Below are 25,946 nucleotides of genomic sequence, written 5' to 3'. Positions count from 1 at the left end.
TGCCCTGGTCCCTTCATGGGATGATCTCTGATGCCCTGGTTCCTTCATGGGTTGATCTCTGATGCCCTGGTTCCTTCATGGGTTGATCTCTGATGCCCTGGTCCCTTCATGGGATGATCTCTGATGCCCTGGTCCCTTCATGGGATGATCTCTGATGCCCTGGTCCCTTCATGGGATGATCTGATGGCCTGGTCCCTTCATGGGATGATATCTGATGCCCTGGTCCCTTCATGGGATGATATCTGATGCCCTGGTCCCTTCATGGGATGATATCTGATGCCCTGGTCCCTTCATGGGATGATATCTGATGCCCTGGTCCCTTCATGGGATGATCTGATGCCCTGGTCCCTTCATGGGATTGTCTGATGCACTGGTCCCTTCATGGGATGATCTCTGATGAGCTGGCCCCTTCATGGGATGATCTCTGATGAGCTGGCCCCTTCATGGGATGATCTCTGATGAGCTGGCCCCTTCATGGGATGATCTCTGATGAGCTGGTCCCTTCATGGGATGATCTCTGATGAGCTGGTCCCTTCATGGGATGATCTCTGATGCTCTGGTCCCTTCATGGGATGATGTCTGATGCCCTGGTCCCTTCATGGGATGATGTCTGATGCCCTGGTCCCTTCATGGGATGTCTGATGCCCTGGTCCCTTCATGGGATTATCTGATGCCCTGGTCCCTTCATGGGATGATCTTGCATACCTCTAATCATAGTGCTGTGATGCCCTGGTCCCTTCATGGGATGATCTCTGATGCACTGGTGCCTTCATGGGAATGATCTTGCATACCTCTAATCATAGTGCTTTGATGCCCTGGTCCCTTCATGGGATGATCTCTGATGCCCTGGTCCCTTCATGGGATGATCTGATGCCCTGGTCCCTTCATGGGATGATCTGATGCCCTGGTCCCTTCATGGGATGATCTGATGCCCTGGTCCCTTCATGGGATGATCTCTGATGCCCTGGTCCCTTCATGGGATTATCTCTGATGCCCTGGTCCCTTCATGGGATGATCTCTGATGCCCTGGTCCCTTCATGGGATGATCTCTGATGCCCTGGTCCCTTCATGGGATGATCTCTGATGCCCTGGTCCCTTCATGGGATGATCTCTGATGCCCTGGTCCCTTCATGGGATGATCTCTGATGCCCTGGTCCCTTCATGGGATGATCTCTGATGCCCTGGTCCCTTCATGGGATGATCTGATGCCCTGGTCCCTTTATGGGATGATCTTGCATACCTCTAATCATAGTGCTGTGATGCCCTGGTCTCTTCATGGGATGATCTGATGCACCGGTTCCTTCTTGGGATGATCTTGCATACCTCTAATCATAGTGCTGTGATGCCCTGGTCCCTTCATGGGATGTTCTCTGATGCACTGGTCCCTAAATGGGATGATCTCTGATGCCGTGGTCCCTTCATGGGATGTTCTCTGATGCACTGGTCCCTTCATGGGATGATCTCTGAATCACTGGTCCCTTCATGGGATGATCTTGCATACCTCTAATCATAGTGCTGTGATGCCCTGGTCCCTTCATGGGATGATCTGATGCACTGGTCCCTTCATGGGATGATGTCTGATGCACTGGTCCCTTCATAGGATGATCTTGCATACCTCTAATCATAATGCTGTGATGCCCTGGTCCCTTCATGGGATGATCTCTGATGCACTGGTCCCTTCATGGGATGATGTCTGATGCACTGGTCCCTTCATAGGATGATCTTGCATACCTCTAATCATAGTGCTGTGATGCCCTGGTCCCTTCATGGGATGATCTCTGATGCACTGGTCCCTTCATGGGATGATCTTGCATACCTCTAATCATAGTGCTGTGATGCCCTGGTCCCTTCATGGGATGATCTCTGATGCCCTGGTCCCTTCATGGGATGATCTCTGATGCCCTGGTCCCTTCATGGGATGATCTCTGATGCCCTGGTTCCTTCATGGGATGATCTCTGATGCCCTGGTCCCTTCATTGGATGATCTTTGCACTGGTCCCTTCAAGGGATGATCTTGCATACCTCTAATCATAGTGCTGTGATGCCCTCGTCCCTTCATGGGATGATCACTGATGCACTGGTCCCTTCATGGGATGATCTTGCGTACCTCTAATCATAGAGCTGTGATGCCCTGGTCCCTTCATGGGATGATGTCTGATGGTCCCTTCATGGGATGATGTCTGATGCCCTGGTCCCTTCATGGGATGTCTGATGCCCTGGTCCCTTCATGGGATGATGTCTGACGCCCTGGTCCCTTCATGGGATGATGTCTGACGCCCTGGTCCCTTCATGGGATGATGTCTGACGCCCTGGTCCCTTCATGGGATGATGTCTGACGCCCTGGTCCCTTCATGGGATGATGTCTGACGCCCTGGTCCCTTCATGGGATGATCTGATGCCCTGGTCCCTTCATGGGATGATCTGATGTCCTGGTCCCTTCATGGGATGATCTTGCATACCTCTAATCATAGTGCTGTGATGCCCTGGTCCCTTCATGGGATGATATCTGATGCCCTGGTCCCTTCATGGGATGATATCTGATGCCCTGGTCCCTTCATGGGATGATCTGATGCACTGGTCCCTTCATGGGATGATCTATGATGCACTGGTCCCTTCATGGGATGATCTTTGATGCCCTGGTCCCTTCATGGGATGATCTCTGATGCACTGGTCCCTTCATGGGATGATCTCTGATGCACTGGTCCCTTCATGGGATGATCTCTGATGCCCTGGTCCCTTCATGGGATGATCTCTGATGCCCTGGTCCCTTCATGGGATGATCTCTGATGCCCTGGTCCCTTCATGGGATGATCTCTGATGCCCTGGTCCCTTCATGGGATGATCTCTGATGCCCTGGTCCCTTCATGGGATGATCTCTGATGCCCTGGTCCCTTCATGGGATGATCTCTGATGCCCTGGTCCCTTCATGGGATGATCTCTGATGCCCTGGTCCCTTCATGGGATGATCTTGCATACCTCTAATCATAGTGCTGTGATGCCCTGGTCCCTTCATGGGATGATGTCTGATGCCCTGGTCCCTTCATGGGATGATGTCTGATGCCCTGGTCCCTTCATGGGATGATGTCTGATGCCCTGGTCCCTTCATGGGATGATGTCTGATGCCCTGGTCCCTTCATGGGATGATGTCTGATGCCCTGGTCCCTTCATGGGATGATATCTGATGCCCTGGTCCCTTCATGGGATGATATCTGATGCCCTGGTCCCTTCATGGGATGATCTTGCATACCTCTAATCATAGTGCTGTGGTGCACTGGTCCCTTCATGGGATGATGTCTGATGCACTGGTCCCTTCATGGGATGATCTTGCATACCTCTAATCGTAGTGCTGTGATGCACTGGTCCCTTCATGGGATGATCTCTGATGCACTGGTCCCTTCATGGGATGATCTTGCATACCTCTAATCGTAGTGCTGTGATGCCCGGGTCCCTTCAAGGGATTATGTCTGATGCACTGGTCCCTTCAAGGGATGATGTCTGATGCACTGGTCCCTTCATGGGATGATGTCTGATGCACTGGTCCCTTCATGGGATGATGTCTGATGCACTGGTCCCTTCATGGGATGATCTCTGCTGCACTGGTCCCTTCATGGGATGATCTGATGCCCTGGTCCCTTCATGGGATGATCTGATGTCCTGGTCCCTTCATGGGATGATCTTGCATACCTCTAATCATAGTGCTGTGATGCCCTGGTCCCTTCATGGGATGATCTTTCATACCTCTATTCATAGTGCTGTGATGCACTGGTCCCTTCATGGGATGATCTCTGATGCACTGGTCCTTTCATGGGATGATCTCTGATGCCCTGGTCCCTTCATGGGATGATCTTGCATACCTCTAATCATAGTGCTGTGATGCCCTGGTCCCTTCATGGGATGATCTCTGATGCACTGGTCCCTTCATGGGATGATCTTGCATACCTCTAATCATAGTGCTGTGATGCCCTGGTCCCTTCATGGGATGATCTCTGATGCCCTGGTCCCTTCATGGGATGATCTTGCATACCTCTAATCATAGTGCTGTGATGCCCTGGCCCTTCATGGGATGATCTTGCATACCTCTAATCATAGAGCTGTGATGCCCTGGTCCCTTCATGGGATTATGTCTGATGCACTGGTCCCTTCATGGGATTATGTCTGATGCACTGGTCCCTTCATGGGATGATCTATGATGCACTGGTCCCTTCATGGGATGATCTATGATGCACTGGTCCCTTCATGGGATGATCTTGCATACCTCTAATCATAGAGCTATGATGCACTGGTCCCTTCATGGGATGATCTCTGATGCCCTGGTCTCTTCATGGTATGATCTTTGATGCCCTGGTCTCTTCATGGGATGATCTTTGATGCACTGGTCCCTTAATGGGATGATCTCTGATGCACTGGTCCCTTCATGGGATGATCTCTGATGCACTCGTCCCTTCATGGGATTATGTCTGATACACTGGTCCCTTCATGAGATTATGTCTGATGCACTGGTCCCTTCATGAGATTATGTCTGATGCACTGGTCCCTTCATGAGATTGTCTGATGCCCTGGTCCCTTCATGGGATGATCTATGATGCACTGGTCCCTTCATGGGATGTCTGATGCACTGGTCCCTTCATGGGATGATCTTGCATACCTCTAATCATAGTGCTGTGATGCCCTGGTCCCTTCATGGGATGATCTGATGCCCTGGTCCCTTCATGGGATGATCTCTGATGCCCTGGTCCCTTCATGGGATGATCTCTGATGCCCTGGTCCCTTCATGGGATGATCTTGCATACCTCTAATCATAGTGCTGTGATGCACTGGTCCCTTCATGGGATTGTCTGATGCACTGGTCCCTTCATGGGATGATGTCTGATGCACTGGTCCCTTCATGGGATGATCTTGCATACCTCTAATCATAGTGCTGTGATGCCCTGGTCCCTTCATGGGATGATCTCTGATGCCCTGGTCCCTTCATGGGATGATATCTGATGCCCTGGTCCCTTCATGGGATGATCTCTGATGCCCTGGTCCCTTCATGGGATTATCTCTGATGCCCTGGTCCCTTCATGGGATGATCTCTGATGCACTGGTCCCTTCATGGGATGATCTTGCATACCTCTAATCATAGTGCTGTGATGCACTGGTCCCTTCATGGGATGATCTCTGATGCACTGGTCCCTTCATGGGATGATCTTGCATACCTCTAATCGTAGTGCTGTGATGCCCTGGTCCCTTCATGGGATGATGTCTGATGCACTGGTCCCTTCATGGGATGATGTCTGATGCACTGGTCCTTTCATGGGATGATCTCTGATGCCCTGGTCCCTTCATGGGATGATCTTGCATACCTCTAATCATAGTGCTGTGATGCCCTGGCCCTTCATGGGATGATCTTGCATACCTCTAATCATAGAGCTGTGATGCCCTGGTCCCTTCATGGGATGATGTCTGATGCACTGGTCCCTTCATGAGATTGTCTGCACTGGTCCCTTCATGAGATTATGTCTGATGCACTGGTCCCTTCATGAGATTATGTCTGATGCCCTGGTCCCTTCATGGGATGATCTATGATGCACTGGTCCCTTCATGGGATGTCTGATGCACTGGTCCCTTCATGGGATGATCTTGCATACCTCTAATCATAGTGCTGTGATGCCCTGGTCCCTTCATGGGATGATCTCTGATGCCCTGGTCCCTTCATGGGATGATCTCTGATGCCCTGGTCGCTTCATGGGATGATCTGATGCCCTGGTCCCTTCATGGGATGATCTTGCATACCTCTAATCATAGTGCTGTGATGCACTGGTCCCTTCATGGGATTGTCTGATGCACTGGTCCCTTCATGGGATGATCTTGCATACCTCTAATCGTAGTGCTCTGATGCCCTGGTCCCTTCATGGGATGATCTCTGCACTGGTCCCTTCATGGGATGATCGTTGATGCACTGGTCCCTTCAAGGGATGATCTCTGATGCCCTGGTCCCTTCATGGGATGATCTCTGATGCCCTGGTCCCTTCATGGGATGATCTGATGCCCTGGTCCCTTCATGGGATGATCTCTGATGCCCTGGCCCCTTCATGGGATGATCTCTGATGCCCTGGTCCCTTCATGGGATGATCTCTGATGCCCTGGTCCCTTCATGGGATGATCTCTGATGCCCTGGTCCCTTCGTGGGATGATCTCTGATGCCCTGGTCCCTTCGTGGGATGATATTTGATGCCCTGGTCCCTTCGTGGGATGATCTCTGATGCACTGGTCCCTTCATGGGATTATCTTGCATACCTCTAATCATAGTGCTGTGATGCCCTGGTCCCTTCATGGGATGATCTCTGATGCCCTGGTCCCTTCATGGGATGATCTCTGATGCCCTGGTCCCTTCATGGGATGATCTGATGCACTGGTCCCTTCATGGAATGATCTCTGATGCACTGGTCCCTTCATGGGAGTATCTTGCATTCCTCTAATCATAGTGCTGTGATGCCCTGGTCCCTTGATGGGATGATCTCTGATGCCCTGGTCCCTTGATGGGATGATCTCTGATGCCCTGGTCCCTTGATGGGATGATCTCTGATGCCCTGGTCCCTTGATGGGATGATCTCTGATGCCCTGGTCCCTTGATGGGATGATCTCTGATGCACTGGTCCCTTCATGGGATGATCTCTGATGCACTGGTCCCTTCATGGGATGATCTCTGATGCACTGGTCCCTTCATGGGATGATCTCTGATGCACTGGTCCCTTCATGGGATGATCTCTGATGCACTGGTCCCTTCATGGGATGATCTCTGATGCACTGGTCCCTTCATGGGATGATCTCTGATGCACTGGTCCCTTCATGGGATGATCTCTGATCCCCTGGTCCCTTCATGGGATGATCTCTGATCCCCTGGTCCCTTCATGGGATGATCTCTGATCCCCTGGTCCCTTCATGGGATGATCTCTGATCCCCTGGTCCCTTCATGGGATGATCTCTGATCCCCTGGTCCCTTCATGGGATGATCTCTGATCCCCTGGTCCCTTCATGGGATGATCTCTGATCCCCTGGTCCCTTCATGGGATGATCTCTGATCCCCTGGTCCCTTCATGGGATGATCTTGCATACCTCTAATCATAGTGCTGTGATGCCCTGGTCCCTTCATGGGATGATGTCTGATGCCCTGGTCCTTTCATGGGATGATGTCTGATGCCCTGGTCCCTTTATGGGATGATCTGATGCCCTGGTCCCTTTATGGGATGATCTGGTGCCCTGGTCCCTTTATGGGATGATCTGATGCCCTGGTCCCTTTATGGGATGATCTGATGCCCTGGTCCCTTTATGGGATGATCTGATGCCCTGGTCCCTTTATGGGATGATCTCTGATGCCCTGGTCCCTTTATGGGATGATCTCTGATGCCCTGGTCCCTTCATGGGATGATCTCTGATGCCCTGGTCCCTTCATGGGATGATCTCTGATGCCCTGGTCCCTTCATGGGATGATCTCTGATGCCCTGGTCCCTTCATGGGATGATCTCTGATGCACTGGTCCCTTCATGGGATGATGTCTGATGCACTGGTCCCTTCATGGGATGATCTTGCATACCTCTAATCAGTGTTGTTATGCCCTGGTCCCTTCATGGGATGATATCTGATGCACTGGTCCCTTCATGGGATGATCTCAGATGCACTGGACCCTTCATGGGATGATCTTGCATACCTCTAATCATAGTGCTGTGATGCCCTGGTCCCTTCATGGGATGATGTCTGATGCACTGGTCCCTTCATGGGATGATCTTGCATACCTCTAATCATAGTGCTGTGATGCCCTGGTCCTGATCTCTGATGCCCTGGTCCCTTCATGGGATGATCTCTGATGCCCTGGTCCCTTCATGGGATGATCTCTGATGCCCTGGTCCCTTCATGGGATGATCTCTGATGCCCTGGTCCCTTCATGGGATGATCTCTGATGCCCTGGTCCCTTCATGGGATGATCTCTGATGCCCTGGTCCCTTCATGGGATGATCTGATGCCCTGGTCCCTTCATGGGATCATCTTGCATACCTCTAATCATAGTGCTGTGATGCCCTGGCCCCTTCATGGGATGATCTCTGATGCCCTGGTCCCTTCATGGGATGATCTCTGATGCCCTGGTCCCTTCATGGGATGATCTCTGATGCCCTGGTCCCTTCATGGGATGATCTCTGATGCCCTGGTCCCTTCATGGGATGATCTCTGATGCCCTGGTCCCTTCATGGGATGATCTCTGATGCCCTGGTCCCTTCATGGGATGATCTGATGCCCTGGTCCCTTCATGGGATCATCTTGCATACCTCTAATCATAGTGCTGTGATGCACTGGCCCCTTCATGGGATGATCTCTGATGCACTGGTGCCTTCATGGGAATGATCTTGCATACCTCTAATCATAGTGCTTTGATGCCCTGGTCCCTTCATGGGATGATCTCTGATGCCCTGGTCCCTTCATGGGATGATCTGATGCCCTGGTCCCTTCATGGGATGATCTGATGCCCTGGTCCCTTCATGGGATGATCTGATGCCCTGGTCCCTTCATGGGATGATCTCTGATGCCCTGGTCCCTTCATGGGATGATCTCTGATGCCCTGGTCCCTTCATGGGATGATCTCTGATGCCCTGGTCCCTTCATGGGATGATCTCTGATGCCCTGGTCCCTTCATGGGATGATCTCTGATGCACTGGTCCCTTCATGGGATGATGTCTGATGCACTGGTCCCTTCATGGGATGATCTTGCATACCTCTAATCAGTGTTGTTATGCCCTGGTCCCTTCATGGGATGATATCTGATGCACTGGTCCCTTCATGGGATGATCTCAGATGCACTGGACCCTTCATGGGATGATCTTGCATACCTCTAATCATAGTGCTGTGATGCCCTGGTCCCTTCATGGGATGATGTCTGATGCACTGGTCCCTTCATGGGATGATCTTGCATACCTCTAATCATAGTGCTGTGATGCCCTGGTCCTGATCTCTGATGCCCTGGTCCCTTCATGGGATGATCTCTGATGCCCTGGTCCCTTCATGGGATGATCTCTGATGCCCTGGTCCCTTCATGGGATGATCTCTGATGCCCTGGTCCCTTCATGGGATGATCTTGCATACCTCTACTCATAGTGCTGTGATGCCCTGGTCCCTTCATGGGATGATCTCTGATGCACTGGTCCCTTCATGGGATGATCTCTGATGCACTGGTCCCTTCATGGGATGATCTCTGATCCCCTGGTCCCTTCATGGGATGATCTCTGATCCCCTGGTCCCTTCATGGGATGATCTCTGATCCCCTGGTCCCTTCATGGGATGATCTCTGATCCCCTGGTCCCTTCATGGGATGATCTCTGATCCCCTGGTCCCTTCATGGGATGATCTCTGATGCCCTGGTCCCTTCATGGGATGATCTCTGATGCCCTGGTCCCTTCATGGGATGATCTCTGATGCCCTGGTCCCTTCATGGGATGATCTCTGATGCCCTGGTCCCTTCATGGGATGATCTCTGATGCCCTGGTCCCTTCATGGGATGATCTGATGCCCTGGTCCCTTCATGGGATCATCTTGCATACCTCTAATCATAGTGCTGTGATGCACTGGCCCCTTCATGGGATGATCTCTGATGCACTGGTGCCTTCATGGGAATGATCTTGCATACCTCTAATCATAGTGCTTTGATGCCCTGGTCCCTTCATGGGATGATCTCTGATGCCCTGGTCCCTTCATGGGATGATCTGATGCCCTGGTCCCTTCATGGGATGATCTCTGATGCCCTGGTCCCTTCATGGGATGATCTCTGATGCCCTGGTCCCTTCATGGGATGATCTCTGATGCCCTGGTCCCTTCATGGGATGATCTCTGATGCACTGGTCCCTTCATGGGATGATCTCTGATGCACTGGTCCCTTCATGGGATGATCTTGCATACCTCTAATCATAGTTCTGTGATGCCCTGGTCCCTTCATGGGATGATCTCTGATGCCCTGGTCCCTTCATGGGATGATCTCTGATGCCCTGGTCCCTTCATGGGATGATCTCTGATGCCCTGGTCCCTTCATGGGATGATCTCTGATGCACTGGTCCCTTCATGGGATGATCTCTGATGCACTGGTCCCTTCATGGGATGATCTTGCATACCTCTAATCATAGTTCTGTGATGCCCTGGTCCCTTCATGGGATGATCTCTGATGCCCTGGTCCCTTCATGGGATATTTGATGCCCTGGTCCCTTCATGGGATGATCTCTGATGCCCTGGTCCCTTCATGGGATGATCTCTGATGCCCTGGTCCCTTCATGGGATGATCTCTGATGCCCTGGTCCCTTCATGGGATGATCTTTCATACCTCTAATCATAGTGCTGTGATGCACTGGTCCCTTCATGGGATGATTTCTGATGCACTGGTCCCTTCATGGGATGTTCTCTGGTGCACTGGTCCCTTCATGGGATGTTCTGGTGCACTGGTCCCTTCATGGGATGTTCTCTGGTGCACTGGTCCCTTCATGGGATGTTCTCTGATGCACTGGTCACTTCATGGGATGATCTCTGATGCACTGGTCCCTTCATGGGATGATCTTGCTTACCTCTAATCATAGTGCTGTGATGCCCTGGTCCCTTCATGGGATGATCTCTGATGCCCTGGTCTCTTCATGGGATGATCTCTGCACTGGTCCCTTCATGGGATGATATCTGCACTGGTCCCTTCATGGGATGATCTCTGATGCACTGGTCCCTTCATGGGATGATCTCTGATGCACTGGTCCCTTCATGGGATGATCTCTGATGCACTGGTCCCTTCATGGGATGATCTCTGATGCACTGGTCCCTTCATGGGATGATCTCTGATGCACTGGTCCCTTCATGGGATGATCTCTGATGCACTGGTCCCTTCAAGGGATGATCTCTGATCCCTTGGTCCCTTCATGGGTAATATCTCTGATGCACTGGTCCCTTCATGGGATGATCTTGCATACCTCTAATCATAGTGCTGTGATGCCCTGGTCCCTTCATGGGATGATCTGATGCCCTGGTCCCTTCATGGGATGATCTGATGCCCTGGTCCCTTCATGGGATGATCTGATGCCCTGGTCCTTTCATGGGATGATCTCAGATGCACTGGTCCCTTCATGGGATGATCTCAGATGCACTGGTCCCTTCATGGGATGATGTCTGATGCACTGGTCCCTTCATGGGATGATCTTGCATACCTCTAATCATAGTGCTGTGATGCCCTGGTCCCTTCATGGGATGATCTCTGATGCACTGGTCCCTTCATGGGATGATCTTGCATACCTCTAATCATAGTGCTGTGATGCCCTGGTCCCTTCATGGGATGATCTCTGATGCCCTGGTCCCTTCATGGGATGATCTGATGCCCTGGTCCCTTCATGGGATGATCTGATGCCCTGGTCCCTTCATGGGATGATCTCTGATGCCCTGGTCCCTTCATGGGATGATCTCTGATGCCCTGGTCCCTTCATGGGATGATCTGATGCCCTGGTCGCTTCATGGGATGTTCTTGCATACCTCTAATCATAGTGCTGTGATGCACTGGTCCCTTCATGGGATGATCTGATGCCCTGGTCCCTTCATGGGATGATCTCTGATGCACTGGTCCCTTCATGGGATGATCTGATGCCCTGGTCCCTTCATGGGATGATCTGATGCCCTGGTCCCTTCATGGGATGATCTCTGATGCCCTGGTCCCTTCATGGGATGATCTCTGATGCCCTGGTCCCTTCATGGGATGATCTCTGATGCCCTGGTCCCTTCATGGGATGATCTCTGATGCCCTGGTCCCTTCATGGGATGATCTCTGATGCCCTGGTCCCTTCATGGGATGATCTCTGATGCCCTGGTCCCTTCATGGGATGATCTCTGATGCACTGGTCCCTTCATGGGATGATCTCTGATGCACTGGTCCCTTCATGGGATGATCTTGCATACCTCTAATCATAGTTCTGTGATGCCCTGGTCCCTTCATGGGATGATCTCTGATGCCCTGGTCCCTTCATGGGATATTTGATGCCCTGGTCCCTTCATGGGATGATCTCTGATGCCCTGGTCCCTTCATGGGATGATCTCTGATGCCCTGGTCCCTTCATGGGATGATCTCTGATGCCCCGGTCCCTTCATGGGATGATCTTGCATACCTCTAATCATAGTGCTGTGATGCCCTGGTCCCTTCATGGGATGATTTCTGATGCCCTGGTCCCTTCATGGGATGATCTCTGATGCCCTGGTCCCTTCATGGGATGATCTCTGATGCCCTGGTCCCTTCATGGGATGATCTCTGATGCCCTGGTCCCTTCATGGGATGATCTCTGATGCCCTGGTCCCTTCATGGGATGATGTGATGCTCTGGTCCCTTCATGGGATGATCTCTGATGCACTGGTCCCTTCTTGGGATGATCTTGCATACCTCTAATCATAGTGCTGTGATGCCCTGGTCCCTTCATGGGATGATCTCTGGTGCCCTGGTCCCTTCATGGGATGATCTCGGGTGCCCTGGTCCCTTCATGGGATGTTCTCTGGTGCACTGGTCCCTTCATGGGATGTTCTGGTGCACTGGTCCCTTCATGGGATGTTCTCTGGTGCACTGGTCCCTTCATGGGATGTTCTCTGATGCACTGGTCACTTCATGGGATGATCTCTGATGCACTGGTCCCTTCATGGGATGATCTTGCTTACCTCTAATCATAGTGCTGTGATGCCCTGGTCCCTTCATGGGATGATCTCTGATGCCCTGGTCTCTTCATGGGATGATCTCTGATGCCCTGGTCCTTTCATGTGATGATCTCTGATGCCCTGGTCCTTTCATGGGATGATCTGATGCCCTGGTCCTTTCATGGGATGATCTGATGCCCTGGTCCTTTCATGGGATGATCTGATGCCCTGGTCCCTTCATGGGATGATCTGATGCCCTGGTCCCTTCATGGGATGATCTGATGCCCTGGTCCCTTCATGGGATGATCTGATGCCCTGGTCCCTTCATGGGATGATCTGATGCCCTGGTCCCTTCATGGGATGATCTGATGCCCTGGTCCCTTCATGGGATGATCTGATGCCCTGGTCCCTTCATGGGATGATCTGATGCCCTGGTCCCTTCATGGGATGATCTGATGCCCTGGTCCCTTCAAGGGATGATCTTGCATACCTCTAATCATAGTGCTGTGATGCCCTGGTCCCTTCATTTGATGATGTCTGATGCACTGGTCCCTTCATGGGATGATGTCTGATGCACTGGTCCCTTCATGGGATGATGTCTGATGCACTGGTCCCTTCATGGGATGATGTCTGATGCCCTGGTCCCTTCATGGGATGATGTCTGATGCCCTGGTCCCTTCATGGGATGATGTCTGATGCCCTGGTCCCTTCATGGGATGATGTCTGATGCCCTGGTCCCTTCATGGGATGATGTCTGATGCCCTGGTCCCTTCATGGGATGATGTCTGATGCCCTGGTCCCTTCATGGGATGATCTCTGATGCCCTGGTCCCTTCATGGGATGATCTCTGATGCCCTGGTCCCATCATGGGATGATCTCTGATGCCCTGGTCCCTTCGTGGGATTATCTCTGATGCCCTGGTCCCTTCGTGGGATGATCTCTGATGCACTGGTCCCTTCATGGGATTATCTTGCATACCTCTAATCGTAGTGCTGTGATGCCCTGGTCCCTTCATGGGGTGACCTCTGATGCTCTGGTCCCTTCATGGGATGACCTCTGATGCTCTGGTCCCTTCATGGGATGACCTCTGATGCCCTGGTCCCTTCATGGGATGACCTCTGATGCCCTGGTCCCTTCATGGGATGATCTTTGCACTGGTCCCTTCAAGGGATGATCTTGCATACCTCTAATCATAGTGCTGTGATGCCCTGGTCCCTTCATGGGATGATCTTGCATACCTCTAATCATAGTGCTGTGATGCCCTGGTCCCTTCATGGGGTGATCTGATGCCCTGGTCCCTTCATGGGGTGATCTGATGCCCTGGTCCCTTCATGGGGTGATCTGATGCCCTGGTCCCTTCATGGGGTGATCTGATGCCCTGGTCCCTTCATGGGGTGATCTGATGCCCTGGTCCCTTCATGGGGTGATCTGATGCCCTGGTCCCTTCATGGGGTGATCTGATGCCCTGGTCCCTTCATGGGGTGATCTGATACCCTGGTCCCTTCATGGGGTGATCTCTGATACCCTGGTCCCTTCATGGGGTGATCTCTTATGCCCTGGTCCCTTCATGGGATGATCTTGCATACCTCTAATCATAGTGCTGTGATGCCCTGGTCCCTTCATGGGATGATGTCTGATGCACTGGTCCCTTCATGGGATGATCTCTGATGCACTGGTCCCTTCTTGGGATGATCTTGCATACCTCTAATCATAGTGCTGTGATGCCCTGGTCCCTTCATGGGATGATCTCTGGTGCCCTGGTCCCTTCATGGGATGATCTCGGGTGCCCTGGTCCCTTCATGGGATGTTCTCTGGTGCACTGGTCCCTTCATGGGATGTTCTGGTGCACTGGTCCCTTCATGGGATGTTCTCTGGTGCACTGGTCCCTTCATGGGATGTTCTCTGATGCACTGGTCACTTCATGGGATGATCTCTGATGCACTGGTCCCTTCATGGGATGATCTTGCTTACCTCTAATCATAGTGCTGTGATGCCCTGGTCCCTTCATGGGATGATCTCTGATGCCCTGGTCTCTTCATGGGATGATCTCTGATGCCCTGGTCTCTTCATGGGATGATCTCTGATGCCCTGGTCCTTTCATGTGATGATCTCTGATGCCCTGGTCCTTTCATGGGATGATCTGATGCCCTGGTCCTTTCATGGGATGATCTGATGCCCTGGTCCTTTCATGGGATGATCTGATGCCCTGGTCCCTTCATGGGATGATCTGATGCCCTGGTCCCTTCATGGGATGATCTGATGCCCTGGTCCCTTCATGGGATGATCTGATGCCCTGGTCCCTTCATGGGATGATCTGATGCCCTGGTCCCTTCATGGGATGATCTGATGCCCTGGTCCCTTCATGGGATGATCTGATGCCCTGGTCCCTTCATGGGATGATCTGATGCCCTGGTCCCTTCAAGGGATGATCTTGCATACCTCTAATCATAGTGCTGTGATGCCCTGGTCCCTTCATTTGATGATGTCTGATGCACTGGTCCCTTCATGGGATGATCTCTGATGCATTGGTCCCTTCATGGGATGATCTCTGATGCACTGGTCCCTTCATGGGATGATCTCTGATGCCCTGGTCCCTTCATGGGATGATCTTTCATACCTCTAAACATAGTGCTGTGATGCCCTGGTCCCTTCATGGGATGATCTTTCATACCTCTAATCATAGTGCTGTGATGCCTTTGTCCCTTCATGGGATGATCTTGCATACCTCTAATCATAGTGCTGTGATGCCCTGGTCCCTTCATGGGATGATCTGATGCACTGGTCCCTTCATGGGATGATCTCTGCTGCCATGGTCCCTTCATGGGATGATCTCTGATGCACTGGTCCCTTCATGGGATGATCTCTGATGCCCTGGTCCCTTCATGGGATGATCTCTGATGCCCTGGTCCCTTCATGGGATGATCTCTGATGCACTGGTCCCTTCATGGGATGATCTCTGATGCCCTGGTCCCATCATGGGATGATCTTTCATACCTCTAATCATAGTGCTGTGATGCACTGGTGCCTTCATGGGATGATCTTTCATACCTCTAATCATAGTGCTGTGATGCCCTGGTCCCTTCATGGGATGATCTTTCATACCTCTATTCATAGTGCTGTGATGCACTGGTCCCTTCATGGGATGATCTCTGATGCACTGGTCCTTTCATGGGATGATCTCTGATGCCCTGGTCCCTTCATGGGATGATCTTGCATACCTCTAATCATAGTGCTGTGATGCCCTGGTCCCTTCATGGGATGATCTCTGATGCACTGGTCCCTTCATGGGATGATCTTGCATACCTCTAATCATAGTGCTGTGATGCCCTGGTCCCTTCATGGGATGATCTCTGATGCACTGGTCCCTTCATGGGATGATCTCTGATGCACTGGTCCCTTCATGGGATGATCTCGGATGCACTGGTCCCTTCATGGGATGATCTCTGATGCACTGGTCCCTTCATGGGATGATCTTTCAAACCTCTAATCATAGTGCTGTGATGCCCTGGTCCCTTCATGGGATGATCTTTCATACCTCTAATCATAGTGCTGTGATGCCCTGGTCCCTTCATGGGATGATCTTTCATACCTCTAATCATAGTGCTGTGATGCCCTGGTCCCTTCATGGGATGATCTTTCATACCTCTAATCATAGTGCTGTGATGCCCTGGTCCGTTCATGGGATGATCTCTGATGCACTGGTCCCTTCATGGGATGATCTCTGATTCACTGGTCCCTTCATGGGATAATCTCTGATGCCCTGGTCCCTTCATGGGATGATCTTTCATACCTCTAATCATAGTGCTGTGATGCCCTGGTCCCTTCATGGGATGATCTTTCATACCTCTAATCATAGTGCTGTGATGCACTGGTCCCTTCATGGGATGATCTTGCATACCTCTAATCATAGTGCTGTGATTAGGCCTGGGCAAAAATTTCGTTCCGTTCGCGGAAATTGCGATAATTTGACATTTTTGCGTTCCGCGGAGAGCGCGAAAATGTCAAAAATTCCGGTTTCCGCAGCTTGGCGATAATTTGTTTCTTGCTCGCGCTGTAAAATGATACATTCTCGCGCGCGCGATCGCCTTACCTGAATCCCTGCGTTCGCCGACAAGTTTTCTTGATCCGGTCGCGTTCTCCATGAGATGTTGTATTGTTTTTAGCCATTTGCGCTGTCTCGCGACAGTTCGCGCCCGCAGTGACGTCATGCGTCGCGCGATCACGTCTTTCTTCTCGCGATCATGCACCGCGAGAACAACTCAAAACAAGATGGCCGCGCCCGCAAGCAACCACATGGGTAAGTTGGCGACCCGCAACCATGCAGAAAATCTCGCGAACATGCCGGAAAAAAACTTCCGCATCTTTGCGATATTTCTGCTTGTTTGCGATAATTTTAAACATTCTCGCGATAATTTGCGAAGGTTAATTCCGCAAATTCCGCCCACCCCTAGCTGTGATGCCCTGGTCCCTTCATGGGATGATCTCTGATGCACTGGTCCCTTCATGGGATGATCTTGCATACCTCTAATCATAGTGCTGTGATGCCCTAGTCCCTTCATGGGATGATCTCTGATGCACTGGTCCCTTCATGGGATGATCTCTGATGCACTGGTCCCTTCATGGGATGATCTCCGATGCCCTGGTCCCTTCATGGGATGATCTTTCATACCTCTAATCATAGTGCTGTGATGCACTGGTCCCTTCATGGGATGATCTTGCATACCTCTAATCATAGTGCTGTGATGCCCTGGTCCCTTCATGGGATGATCTCTGATGCACTCGTCCCTTCATGGGATGATCTTGCATACCACTAATCATAGTGATGTGATGCCCTGGTCCCTTCATGGGATGATCTCTGATGCACTGGTCCCTTCATGGGATGATCTCTGATGCACTAGTCCCTTCATGGGATGATCTTGCATACCTCTAATCATAGTGCTGTGATGCCCTGGTCCCTTCATGGGATGATCTTTCATACCTCTAATCATAGTGCTGTGATGCCCTGGTCCCTTCATGGGATGATGTCTGATGCACTGGTCCCTTCATGGGATGATCTCTGATGCACTGGTCCCTTCATGGGATGATCTCTGATGCACTGGTCCCTTCATGGGATGATCATTGATGCACTGGTCCCTAAATGGGATGATCTTTCATACCTCTAATAATAGTACTGTGATGCCCTGGTCCCTTCATGTGATGATCTGTGATGCCCTGGTCCCTTCATGGGATGATCTTTCATACCTCTAATCATAGTGCTGTGATGCACTGGTCCCTTCATGGGATGATCTTGCATACCTCTAATCATAGTGCTGTGATGCCCTGGTCCCTTCATGGGATGATCTCTGATGCACTGGTCCCTTCATGGGATGATCTTGCATACCTCTAATCATAGTGCTGTGATGCCCTGGTCCTTTCATGGGATGATCTCTGATGCACTGGTCCCTTCATGGGATGATTTCTGATGCACTGGTCCCTTCATGGGATGATTTCTGATGCACTGGTTCATGGGATGATTTCTGATGCACTGGTTCATGGGATGATCTCTGATGCACTGGTCCCTTCATGGGATGATCTCTGATGCACTGGTCCCTTCATGGGATGATCTCTGATGCACTGGTCCCTTCATGGGATGATCTTTCATACCTCTAATCATAGTGCTGTGATGCCCTGGTCCCTTCATGGGATGATCTTTCATACCTCTAATCATAGTGCTGTGATGCCCTGGTCCCTTCATGGGATGATCTTTCATACCTCTAATCATAGTGCTGTGATGCCCTGGTCCCTTCATGGGATGATCTTTCATACCTCTAATCATAGTGCTGTGATGCACTGGTCCCTTCATGGGATGATCTTGCATACCTCTAATCATAGTGCTGTGATGCCCTGGTCCCTTCATGGGATGATCTCTGATGCACTCGTCCCTTCATGGGATGATCTTGCATACCACTAATCATAGTGATGTGATGCCCTGGTCCCTTCATGGGATGATCTCTGATGCACTGGTCCCTTCATGGGATGATCTCTGATGCACTAGTCCCTTCATGGGATGATCTTGCATACCTCTAATCATAGTGCTGTGATGCCCTGGTCCCCTCATTGGATGATCTTTCATACCTCTAATCATAGTGCTGTGATGCCCTGGTCCCTTCATGGGATGATCTCTGATGCACTGGTCCCTTCATGGGATGATCTCTGATGCACTGGTCCCTTCATGGGATGATCTCTGATGCACTGGTCCCTAAATGGGATGATCTTTCATACCTCTAATCATAGTGCTGTGATGCCCTGGTCCCTTCATGGGATGATCTCTGATGCACTGGTCCCTTCATGGGATGATCTCTGATGCACTGGTCCCTTCATGGGATGATCTTTCATACCTCTAATCATAGTGCTGTGATGCCCTGGTCCCTTCATGGGATGATCTTTCATACCTCTAATCATAGTGCTGTGATGCCCTGGTCCCTTCATGGGATGATCTTTCATACCTCTAATCATAGTGCTGTGATGCACTGGTCCCTTCATGGGATGATTTCTGATGCACTGGTCCCTTCATGGGATGATCTCTGATGCACTGGTCCCTTCATGGGATGATCTCTGATGCACTGGTCCCTTCATGGGATGATCTCTGATGCACTGGTCCCTTCATGGGATGATCTTGCATACCTCTAATCATAGTGCTGTGATGCCCTGGTCCCTTCATGGGATGATCTCTGATGCACTGGTCCCTTCATGGGATGATCTTGCATACCTCTAATCATAGTGCTGTGATGCCCTGGTCCCTTCATGGGATGATCTTTCATACCTCTAATCATAGTGCTGTGATGCCCTGGTCCCTTCATGGGATGATCTGATGCACTGGTCCCTTCATGGGATGATCTCTGATGCACTGGTCCCTTCATGGGATGATCTTTCATACCTCTAATCATAGTGCTGTGATGCACTGGTCCCTTCATGGGATGATCTTGCATACCTCTAATCATAGTGCTGTGATGCCCTGGTCCCTTCATGGGATGATCTCTGATGCACTGGTCCCTTCATGGGATGATTTCTGATGCACTGGTCCCTTCATGGGATGATTTCTGATGCACTGGTTCATGGGATGATCTCTGATGCACTGGTCCCTTCATGGGATGATCTCTGATGCACTGGTCCCTTCATGGGATGATCTCTGATGCACTGGTCCCTTAATGGGATGATCTCTGATGCACTGGTCCCTTCATGGGATGATCTTTCATACATCTAATCATAGTGCTGTGATGCCCTGGTCCCTTCATGGGATGATCTCTGATGCACTCGTCCCTTCATGGGATGATCTTACATACCTCTAATCATAGTGATGTGATGCCCTGGTCCCTTCATGGGATGATCTCTGATGCACTGGTGCCTTCATGGGATGATCTCTGATGCCCTGGTCCCATCATGGGATGATCTTTCATACCTCTAATCATAGTGCTGTGATGCCCTGGTCCCTTCATGGGATGATCTCTGATGCACTGGTCCCTTCATGGGATGATCTCTGATGCATTGGTCCCTTCATGGGATGATCTTGCATACCTCTAATCATAGTGCTGTGATGCCCGGTCCCTTCATGGGATGATCTCTGATGCACTGGTCCCTTCATGGGATGATCTGATGCACTGGTCCCTTCATGGGATGATCTCCGATGCCCTGGTCCCTTCATGGGATGATCTTTCATACCTCTAATCATAGTGCTGTGATCCCCTGGTCCCTTCATGGGATGATCTTTCATACCTCTAATCATAGTGCTGTGATGCCCTGGTCCCTTCATGGGATGATCTCCGATGCACTGGTCCCTTCATGGGATGATCTCTGATGCACTGGTCCCTTCATGGGATGATCTCTGATGCACTGGTCCCTTCATGGGATGATCTCTGATGCACTGGTCCCTTCATGGGATGATCTCTGATGCACTGGTCCCTTCATGGGATGATCTTGCATACCTCTAATCCTAGTGCTGTGATGCACTGGTCCCTTCATGGGATGATCTTTCATACCTCTAATCATAGTGCTGTGATGCCCTGGTCCCTTCATGGGATGATCTTTCATACCTCTAATCATAGTGCTGTGATGTCCATGTCCCTTCATGGGATGAGCTTTCATACCTCTAATCATAGTGCTGTGATGCACTGGTCCCTTCATGGGATGATCTCTGATGCACTGGTCCCTTCATGGGATGATCTTGCATACCTCTAATCATAGTGCTGTGATGCCCTGGTCCCTTCATGGGATGCTCTTTCATACCTCTAATCATAGTGCTGTGATGCCCTGGTCCCTTCATGGGATGATCTTTCATACCACTAATCATAGTGCTGTGATGCCCTGATCCCTTCATGGGATGATCTTTCATACCTCTAATCATAGTGCTGTGATGCCCTGGTCCCTTCATGGGATAATCTCTGATGCACTGGTCCCTTCATGGGATGATCTTGCATACCTCGAATCATAGTGCTGTGATGCCCTGGTCCCTTTATGGGATGATCTCTGATGCCCTGGTCCCTTCATGGGATGATCTCTGATGCCCTGGTCCCTTCATGGGATGATCTCTGATGCCCTGGTCCCCCTTCATGGGATGATCTCTGATGCCCTGGTCCCTTCATGGGATGATCTCTGATGCACTGGTCCCTTCATGGGATGATCTATGATCCACCGGTCCCTTCATGGGATGATCTTGCATACCGCTAATCATAGTGCTGTGATGCCCTGGTCCCTTCATGGGATGATCTTTCATACCTCTAATTATAGTGCTGTGATGCCCTGGTCCCTTCATGGGATGATCTTTGATGCACTGGTCCCTTCATGGGATGATCTTTCATACCTCTAATCATAGTGCTGTGATGCCCTGGTCCCTTCATGGGATGATCTCTGATGCACTCGTCCCTTCATGGGATGATCTTGCATACCTCTAATCATAGTGATGTGATGCCCTGGTCCCTTCATGGGATGATCTCTGATGCACTGGTCCCTTCATGGGATGATCTCTGATGCCCTGGTCCCTTCATGGGATGATCTTTCCTACCTCTAATCATAGTGCTGTGATGCCCTGGTCCCTTCATGGGATGATCTTTCATACCTCTAATCATAGTGCTGTGATGCCCTGGTCCCTTCATGGGATAATCTCTGATGCACTGGTCCCTTCATGGGATGATCTCTGATGCACTCGTCCCTTCATGGGATGATCTTGCATACCACTAATCATAGTGATGTGATGCACTGGTCCCTTCATGGGATGATCTTGCATACCTCTAATCATAGTGCTGTGATGCCCTGGTCCCTTTATGGGTTGATCTCTGATGCACTGGTCCCTTCATGGGATGATCTCTGATGCACTGGTCCCTTCATGGGATGATCTTTCATACCTCTAATCATAGTGCTGTGATGAACTGGTCCCTTCATGGGATGATCTTGCATACCTCTAATCATAGTGCTGTGATGCCCTGGTCCCTTCATGGGATGATCTTTCATACCTCTAATCATAGTGCTGTGATGCACTGGTCCCTTCATGGGATGATTTCTGATGCACTAGTCCCTTCATGGGATGATTTCTGATGCACTGGTTCATGGGATGATCTCTGATGCCCTGGTCCCTTCATGGGATGATCTCTGATGCCCTGGTCCCTTCATGGGATGATCTCTGATGCCCTGGTCCCTTCATGGGATGATCTCTGATGCCCTGGTCCCTTCATGGGATGATCTTTCATACCTCTAATCATAGTGCTGTGATGCCCTGGTCCCTTCATGGGATGATCTCTGATGCACTGGTCCCTTCATGGGATGATCTCTGATGCACTGGTCCCTTCATGGGATGATCTCCGATGCCCTGGTCCCTTCATGGGATGATCTTTCATACCTCTAATCATAGTGCTGTGATCCCCTGGTCCCTTCATGGGATGATCTTTCATACCTCTAGTCATAGTGCTGTGATGCCCTGGTCCCTTCATGGGATGATCTCCGATGCACTGGTCCCTTCATGGGATGATCTCCGATGCACTGGTCCCTTCATGGGATGATCTCTGATGCACTGGTCCCTTCATGGGATGATATCTGATGCACTGGTCCCTTCATGGGATGATCTTGCATACCTCTAATCATAGTGCTGTGATGCCCTGGTCCCTTCATGGGATGATCTTTCATACCTCTAATCATAGTGCTGTGATGCCCTGGTCCCTTCATGGGATGATCTCCGATGCACTGGTCCCTTCATGGGATGATCTCTGATGCACTGGTCCCTTCATGGGATGATCTCTGATGCACTGGTCCCTTCATGGGATGATCTCTGATGCACTGGTCCCTTCATGGGATGATCTTGCATACCTCTAATCATAGTGCTGTGATGCCCTGGTCCCTTCATGGGATGATCTTTCATACCTCTAATCATAGTGCTGTGATGCCCTGGTCCCTTCATGGGATGATCTTTCATACCTCTAATCATAGTGCTGTGATGTCCATGTCCCTTCATGGGATGAGCTTTCATACCTCTAATCATAGTGCTGTGATGCACTGGTCCCTTCATGGGATGATCTCTGATGCACTGGTCCCTTCATGGGATGATCTTGCATACCTCTAATCATAGTGCTGTGATGCCCTGGTCCCTTCATGGGATGCTCTTTCATACCTCTAATCATAGTGCTGTGATGCCCTGGTCCCTTCATGGGATGATCTTTCATACCACTAATCATAGTGCTGTGATGCCCTGATCCCTTCATGGGATGATCTTTCATACCTCTAATCATAGTGCTGTGATGCCCTGGTCCCTTCATGGGATGAACACTGATGCACTGGTCCCTTCATGGGATGATCTCTGATGCACTGGTCCCTTCATGGGATGATCTCTGATGCACTGGTCCCTTCATGGGATGATCTCTGATGCACTGGTCCCTTCATGGGATGATCTTGCATACCTCTAATCATAGTGCTTTGATGCCCTGGTCCCTTCATGGGATGATCTTTCATACCTCTAAACATAGTGCTGTGATGCCCTGGTCCCTTCATGGGATGATCTTTCATACCTCTAATCATAGTGCTGTGATGCCTTTGTCCCTTCATGGGATGATCTTTCATACCTCTAATCATAGTGCTGTGATGCCCTGGTCCCTTCATGGGATGATCTGATGCACTGGTCCCTTCATGGGATGATCTCTGCTGCCATGGTCCCTTCATGGGATGATCTCTGATGCACTGGTCCCTTCATGGGATGATCTCTGATGCCCTAGTCCCTTCATGGGATGATCTCTGATGCCCTGGTCCCTTCATGGGATGATCTCTGATGCACTGGTCCCTTCATGGGATGATCTCTGATGCCCTGGTCCCATCATGGGATGATCTTTCATACCTCTAATCATAGTGCTGTGATGCCCTGGTCCCTTCATGGGATGATCTTTCATACCTCTAATCATAGTGCTGTGATGCACTGGTGCCTTCATGGGATGATCTTTCATACCTCTAATCATAGTGCTGTGATGCCCTGGTCCCTTCATGGGATGATCTTTCATACCTCTATTCATAGTGCTGTGATGCACTGGTCCCTTCATGGGATGATCTTGCATACCTCTAATCATAGTGCTGTGATGCCCTGGTCCCTTCATGGGATGATCTCTGGTGCACTGGTCCTTTCATGGGATGATCTCTGATGCCCTGGTCCCTTCATGGGATGATCTTGCATACCTCTAATCATAGTGCTGTGATGCCCTGGTCCCTTCATGGGATGATCTCTGATGCACTGGTCCCTTCAGGGGATGATCTTGCATACCTCTAATCATAGTGCTGTGATGCCCTGGTCCCTTCATGGGATGATCTCTGATGCACTGGTCCCTTCATGGGATGATCTCTGATGCACTGGTCCCTTCATGGGATGATCTCTGATGCACTGGTCCCTTCATGGGATGATCTCTGATGCACTGGTCCCTTCATGGGATGATCTCTGATGCACTGGTCCCTTCATGGGATGATCTTTCATACCTCTAATCATAGTGCTGTGATGCCCTGGTCCCTTCATGGGATGATCTTTCATACCTCTAATCATAGTGCTGTGATGCCATGGTCCCTTCATGGGATGATCTTTCATACCTCTAATCATAGTGCTGTGATGCCCTGGTCCCTTCATGGGATGATCTTTCATACCTCTAATCATAGTGCTGTGATGCCCTGGTCCGTTCATGGGATGATCTCTGATGCACTGGTCCCTTCATGGGATGATCTCTGATTCACTGGTCCCTTCATGGGATAATCTCTGATGCCCTGGTCCCTTCATGGGATGATCTTTCATACCTCTAATCATAGTGCTGTGATGCCCTGGTCCCTTCATGGGATGATCTTTCATACCTCTAATCATAGTGCTGTGATGCACTGGTCCCTTCATGGGATGATCTTGCATACCTCTAATCATAGTGCTGTGATGCCCTGGTCCCTTCATGGGATGATCTCTGATGCACTGGTCCCTTCATGGGATGATCTTGCATACCTCTAATCATAGTGCTGTGATGCCCTAGTCCCTTCATGGGATGATCTCTGATGCACTGGTCCCTTCATGGGATGATCTTGCATACCTCTAATCATAGTGCTGTGATGCCCTGGTCCCATCATGGGATGATATTTCATACCTCTAATCATAGTGCTGTGATGCCCTGGTCCCTTCATGGGATGATCTTTCATACCTCTAATCATAGTGCTGTGATGCACTGGTCCCTTCATGGGATGATCTTGCATACCTCTAATCATAGTGCTGTGATGCCCTGGTCCCTTCATGGGATGATCTCTGATGCACTCGTCCCTTCATGGGATGATCTTGCATACCACTAATCATAGTGATGTGATGCCCTGGTCCCTTCATGGGATGATCTCTGATGCACTGGTCCCTTCATGGGATGATCTCTGATGCACTAGTCCCTTCATGGGATGATCTTGCATACCTCTAATCATAGTGCTGTGATGCCCTGGTCCCTTCATGGGATGATCTTTCATACCTCTAATCATAGTGCTGTGATGCCCTGGTCCCTTCATGGGATGATCTCTGATGCACTGGTCCCTTCATGGGATGATCTCTGATGCCCTGGTCCCTTCATGGGATGATCTCTGATGCCCTGGTCCCTTCATGGGATGATCTCTGATGCCCTGGTCCCTTCATGGGATGATCTCTGATGCACTGGTCCCTTCATGGGATGATCTCTGATGCCCTGGTCCCATCATGGGATGATCTTTCATACCTCTAATCATAGTGCTGTGATGCCCTGGTCCCTTCATGGGATGATCTTTCATACCTCTAATCATAG

This window comes from Triturus cristatus, chromosome 9, assembly GCF_964204655.1.
Source record: "Triturus cristatus chromosome 9, aTriCri1.1, whole genome shotgun sequence".
In the NCBI taxonomy this organism is placed as follows: Eukaryota; Metazoa; Chordata; class Amphibia; order Caudata; family Salamandridae; genus Triturus; species Triturus cristatus.
Note: the sequence above shows the minus strand (reverse complement) of the source record.